Consider the following 6750-nt stretch of genomic DNA (forward strand, 5'->3'; position numbering starts at 1 on the left):
TGAAAGAGGTTCAGGCATGGCCGAATGGCCAGCCCTCTCCATGATCAAGTGACCGAATGAGAAAAGAGTTAAAGTGGTCAAAAGATATCTAATACAATAGATAAATGTCCTATATATACTAGACTAGCTACTAGGGTTTACATGAGTAAGTAATTGATGCATAAATCCACTTCCGGGGACCACTTGGTGTGTGCTTGGGCTGAGCTTGATCAATACACGAGCAGAGGCTTCTCTTGGAGTTGAACTCTGAGTTATGACGTGTTTTGGGCGTTCAACTCCGGATAATGACGTTTTTCTGGCGTTTAACTCCAGACAGCAGCGTGTACTTGGCGTTCAACGCCAAGTTGCGTCGTCATTCTTCGAATAAAGTATGGACTATTATATATTGCTGGAAAGCCCTGGATGTCTACTTTCCAACGCCGTTGAGAGCGCGCCAATTGGAGGTCTGTAGCTCCAGAAAATCCATTTCGAGTGCAGGGAGGTCAGAATCCAACAGCATCAGCAGTCCTTTTGTCAGCCTTTTTCAGAGTTTTGCTCAAATCCCTCAATTTCAGTCAGAATTTACCTGAAATCACAGAAAAACACACAAACTCATAGTAAAGTCCAGAAATGTGAATTTAACATAAAAACTAATGAAAACATCCCTAAAAGTAGCTCAAACTTACTAAAAACTATATAAAAACAATGCCAAAAAGCGTATAAATTATCCGCTCATCACAACACCAAACTTAAATTGTTGCTTGTCCCCAAGCAACTGAAAATCAAATAGGATAAAAAGAAGAGAATATACTATAAGGTCCAAAATATCACTGAATATTAATTTAATTACATGAGCGGGACTTGTAGCTTTTTGCTTCTGAACAGTTTTGGCATCTCACTTTTTCCTTTGAAGTTCAGATTGATTGGCATCTCTAGGAACTTAGAATTTCGAATAGTGTTATTGACTTTCCTAGTTAAGCATGTTGATTCTTGAACACAGCTACTTATGAGTCTTGGCTGTGGCCCTAAGCACTTTGTCTTCCAGTATTACCACCGGATACATAAATGCCACAGACACATAACTGGGTGAACCTTTTCAGATTGTGACTTAGCTTTGCTAAAGTCCCCAGTTAGTGGTGTCCAGAGCTCTTAAGCACACTCTTTTGCCTTGGATCACGACTTTAACCACTCAGTCTCAAGTTTTTTTTTTTACTTGGACCTTCATGACACAAGCATATAGTTAGGGACAGCTTGATTTAGCCGCTTAGGCCTGGATTTAATTTCCTTGGGCCCTCCTATCCATTGATGCTCAAAGCCTTGGATCCTTTTTACCCTTGCCTTTTGGTTTTAAGGGCTATTGGCTTTTTCTATTGCTCCTTCTTTTTTCTATATACTCTTTTTAGATCTTTCTTTTTTTTTTTTCACTGCTTTTTCTTGCTTCAAGAATCAATTACATGATTTTTCAGATCATCAATAACATTTCTCTTTGTTCATCATTCTTTCAAGAACCAACAATTTTAACACTTATAAACAACAAGATCCAAAGACATATGCACTGTTCAATCATTCATTCAGAAAACAAAAATTATTGCCACCACATCAATATAATTAAATTAAATTCAATAATAATTTCGAAAATTATGTACTTCTTGTTCTTTTGAATTAAAACATTTTTCTTTTAAGAGAGGTGAAGGATTAATGGAATTTATTCATAGCTTGAAGGCATGGTTACATACTAATGATCATGAAATAAAGACACAAAACATAGATAGACACAATAATTAAAAACCGAAAACAGACAGAAATAAAGAACAAGGAATGAATCCACCTCTAGTGGCGTCTTCTTCTTGAAGGACCAATGATGTTCTTCAACTCTTCTATGTCCCTTCCTTGCCTTTGTTGCTCCTCCCTCATTGCTCTTTGATCTTCTCTTATTTCTTGGAGAATGATGGAGTGCTCATGATGTTCCACCCTTAGTTGCTTCCAATATTTGTGTGGAGGATAACTTATCCCCTGAGGTATCTCAGGGATCTCTTGATTTGCAGCCACATGTTCTACCACTGAGCTATGATGGCTTATATTTTTCTTTCCATCTCCCATGACTCAGAGGTGGAAGCTTTTTGTCTTCCCTTTGAGGTTTCTCTGGCTTTAGGTGCCATTAATGGTAATGGAAAAGCAAAAAAGCTTATGCTTTTACCACACCAAACTTAAAACATTGCTCGCCCTCGAGCAAGATAAGAAAGAAGAGAAGAAGAAGAAGAAGAAGAAAATAGAGGAGAGTGAGGGGAGATGGATTCGGCTATATGGGTGGGATTGGGTGGTAAGGAGAAGTTGAATTTTGAAGGTGAGTGGGGTTTTATGGGAAAGGGTGAGTGGTGAATGAAGAACAGAAGGGATGACCATGAATGAAAAGAGAGAGGGCGAGGTAGGTGGGGATCCTGTGAGTTTCACAGATCCTGAGGTGATCCTGTGGGGTCCACAGATCCTGAGGTGTAAAAGAAATACCATTCCTTCACCCTATAGGCATGTAAAATGCCTACATGCATCATTCTGGCGTTCAAACGCTCATTGGTGCATGTTCTGGGCGTTCAACGCCCATGTAATGCATGTTTCTGGCGTTGAACGCCAGTTTCATGCTTGTTCCTGGCGTTCAGCGCCAGTTTGTCCTCTCTGTGCACATTCCTGGCGTTTAACGCCAGGTTGTTGCTTGTTTCTGGCGTTCAGCGCCAGAATGGTGCTCTGTTCTGGCGTTGAACGCCGGCCAGATGCATCTTCTGGGCGTTGAACGCCAGCCCGTGCGTCCTCCAGGGTGAAAAATTTTTTTCTTCTGTTTTTGACTCTGTTTTTAATTTTTTTTGATTTTTTTCGTGACTCCTGATGATCATGTACCTAATTAAACACAAAAATAACAAAGAAACAAAATAAAATAAAATTAGATAAATAAAATTGGGTTGCCTCCCAACAAGCGCTTCTTTAATGTCAATAGCTTGACAGTGGCTCTCTTGGAGCCACAAGATGATCAGGTCAACTTAAGTGTGGTATTCCCAACACCAAACTTAGAGTTTGGATATGGGGTTTGAACACCAAACTTAGAGTTTGGTTGTGGCCTCACAACACCAAACTTAGAGTTTGACTGTGTGGGCTCTTCTTGACTCTGAACTGAGAGAAGCTCTTCATGCTTACTCTCTTTTGTCACAGAGGGATGGCCATGTGCCTTAAACACAAGGTAGTCCCCATTCAATTGAAGGACTAACTCTCCTCTGTTGACATCTATCACAGCTTCTGCTGTGGCTAGGAAAGGTCTTCCTAGGATGATGCATTCATCATCTTCCTTCCTAGTGTCTAGGATTATGAAATCAGTAGGGATGTAAAGGCCTTCAACCTTTACTAGCACGTCCTCTACTATTTCATAAGCTTGTCTCACTGACTTGTCTGCCAGTTGTAGTGAGAACAAGGCAGGTTGTACCTCAATGATCCCCAGCTTCTCCATTACAGAGAGTGGCATAAGATTTATCCCTGACCCCAGATCACATAGAGCTTTTTCAAAACTCATGGTGCCTATGGTACAAGGTATTAGAAACTTGCCAGGATCTTGTTTCTTTTGAGGTAGAGTTCTCTGAATCCAAGTATCTAGTTCACTAATGAGCAAGGGAGGTTCACTTTCCCAAGTCTCATTACCAAACAGCTTGGCATTCAGTTTCATGATAGCTCCTAAATATAGAGCAGCTTGCTCTCCAGTTACATCTTCATCCTCTTCAGAGGATGAATAGTCCTCAGAGCTCATGAATGGCAGAAAGAGGTTCAATGGAATCTCTATGATCTCTGTATGAGCCTCAGATTCCTTTGGATCCTTAATAGGAAACTCCTTCATGCTTGAGGGACGTCCCAGGAGGTCTTCCTCACTAGGATTTTCGTCCTCCTCCTCCCTAGTGCATTCGGCCACTTTGATTAAATCAATGGCCTTGCACTCTCCTTTTGGATTTTCTTCTGTATTACTTGGGAGAGTACTGGGAGGAGTTTCAATAACTTTCTTACTCAGCTGGCCACTTGTGCCTCCAAATTTCTAATGGAGGATCTGGTTTCATTCATGAAACTGAAAGTGGCCTTGACAGATCAGAGACTATATTGGCTAAATTAGAAGTATTTGTTCAGAATTCTCTGTCTGTTGCTGAGAAGATGATGGATATGGCTTACTATTATTCAGCCTAGTACGTCCACCATTGTTAAAACCTTGTTGAGGTTTTGTGATCCTTCCATGAGAAATTTGGATGATTTCTCCATGATGAGTTATAGGTGTTTCCATAAGGTTCACCTAAGTAATTAACCTCTGCCATGGCAGGGTTCTCAGGATCATAAGCTTCTTCAGAAGCTGCCTCTCTAGTACTGTTGGATGCATGTTGCAACCCATTCAGATTTTGAGAGATTATGTTGACCTGTTGAGTCAACATCTGTTCTGAGCCAATATGGCATTCAGAGCATCAATTTCAAGAACTCCTTTCTTCTGAGGTACCCCATTGTTCACGGAATTCCTCTCAGAAGTATACATGAACTGGTTGTTTGCAACCATGTCAATGAGTTCTTGAGCCTCTCCAGGCGTTTTCTTCAGGTGAATAGATCCACCTGCAGAATGGTCCAATGACATTTTCGAAAATTCAGAGAGACCATAATAGATATATCTAATATGGTCCATTCTGAAAACATGTCAGATGGACATCTTTTGGTCAGCTGCTTGTATCTTTCCCAAGCTTCATAGAGGGATTCACCATCTTTTTGTTGAAGGTTTGAATATCCACTCTCAGCTTGCTCAGCTTTTGAGGAGGAAAGAATTTATCCAAGAAGGCAGTGACAAGCTTATCCCATGAGTCCAGGCTATCCTTAGGTTGTGAATCCAACCATACTCTAGCTCTGTCTCTTACAGCAAAAGGGAAAAGCATGAGTCTGTAGACTTCAGGATCAATTCCATTAGTCTTTACAGTCTCACAGATCTGCAAGAACTCAGTTAAAACTGATAAGGATCTTCAGATGGAAGTCCATAAACTTGCAGTTTTGTTGCATTAAAGCAACTAGTTGAGGCTTAAGCTCAAAGTTATTGGCTCCAATGGCAGGAATGGAGATGCTTCTTCCATCAAACTTGGACGTTGGCTTTGTGAAGTCACCAAGCATTCTCCTTGCATTATTATTATTATTTTCCTCTGCCATCTCTTTTTCTTGTTCGAAAATTTCAAGAAGGTTTCTTCTGGATTGTTGTAATTTAGCTTCTTTTAATTTTCTCTTCAGAGTCCTTTCAGGTTCTGGATCAATTTCAACAAGAGTGCCTTTATCCCTGTTCCTGCTCATATGAAAGAGAAGAAAACAAGAAAAGAAGAGGAATCCTCTATGTCACAGTATAGAGATTCCTTTATGTTAGTAGAAAAAGAAAGGTGGTAGAAGAATGAAGAATGGATTCGGATTTTAGATGAAGAGAGGTGAAGAGAAGTGTTAGTAATTAAATAATTAAATAGAAGAAGAAGAGAGAAGAGAGAATTCGAAAATAATTTTGAAAAAGAGGTTAGTGATTTTCGAAAATTAGAAATAAAATGTAATTAAAATTTAAAAAATAAAACAATTAATTAATTAAAAAGAATTTTTGAAAAAGAGAGAGATATTTTCGAAAATAGAAGAGGGAAAAGTAGTTAGGTAGTTTTGAAAAAGATAAGAAACAAACAAAAAGTTAGTTAGTTGATTGAAAAAGATTTGAAATCAAAATTGAAAAAGATAAGAAGATAAGAGGTTAGATAAGATATTTTGAAATCAAATTTTGAAAAAGATAAAATTTTTGAAAAAGATAAGATAAAAGATAAAAAGATTTAATTCAAAAATTTTGAAATTACTTATTTCACTAACAAGAAACTACAAGATAAGATTCTAGAACTTAAAGATTGAACCTTTCTTAACAAGAAAGTAACAAACTTCAAATTTTTGAACCAATCATATTAATTATTAGTGAATTTTCGAAAATTACATATAAAGATAAGAAAAAGATTTTGAAAATAATTTGAAAAAGATTTTTGAAATTTTCGAAAAATAGAAAAATTTGAAAAAGATATGATTTTTGAAAAAGATTTTAAAAAAGATAAGATTTTTAAAATTGAAATTTTGACTTGACTTGTAAGAAACAACTAATTTTGAAAATTTTTGACCAAGTCAATCCAAAATTTCGAAATTTTGGAGGGAAATAAGGAAAAGATATTTTTTTTTGATTTTTTTGAATTTTTAAAGAAAAACACAAAAATGACCCAAAACATGAAAATTTTGGATCAAGACACAAGATGCATGCAAGAATGCTATGAATGTCAAGATGAACACCAAGAACACTTTGAAGATCATGATGAACAATATGAACATAATTTTGAAAAATTTTTGATGCAAAGAAAAATGCAAGACACCAAACTTAGAAATTTTTAATGCATGGAAAATATGAATGCAAAATGCACATGAAAACAACAAACAACACAAAACAAGAAATCATCAAGATCAAACAAGAGGACTTATCAAGAACAACTTGAAGATCATGAAGAACACTATGAATGCATGGGATTTTCGAAAAAAGAAAAAATTTTTTTAAAAGCATGCAATTGACACCAAACTCAAAAATTTACTCAAGACTCAAACAAGAAACACAAAATATTTTGATTTTTATGATTTTCTAATTTTTTGTATTTTTATAATTATTTTCGAAAATAAAGTGAGGAAGAACGAAAATTAAAAGAAAAAATTTTTGAAAAAGATTTT

At 36.9% G+C, this 6750-nt stretch overlaps 1 non-coding gene across 1 annotated transcript; it reads left to right on the plus strand.

The window, feature by feature from the left end:
- Positions 1–4678: 4678 nt before the first annotated feature.
- On the plus strand, positions 4679–4781 carry LOC130978113 (small nucleolar RNA R71). The gene has a single exon (XR_009085775.1). It is a non-coding gene; the product is annotated as a small nucleolar RNA R71 (small nucleolar RNA).
- Positions 4782–6750: the final 1969 nt, after the last annotated feature.

Source organism: Arachis stenosperma, chromosome 4, assembly GCF_014773155.1.
Source record: "Arachis stenosperma cultivar V10309 chromosome 4, arast.V10309.gnm1.PFL2, whole genome shotgun sequence".
In the NCBI taxonomy this organism is placed as follows: domain Eukaryota; kingdom Viridiplantae; phylum Streptophyta; class Magnoliopsida; order Fabales; family Fabaceae; genus Arachis; species Arachis stenosperma.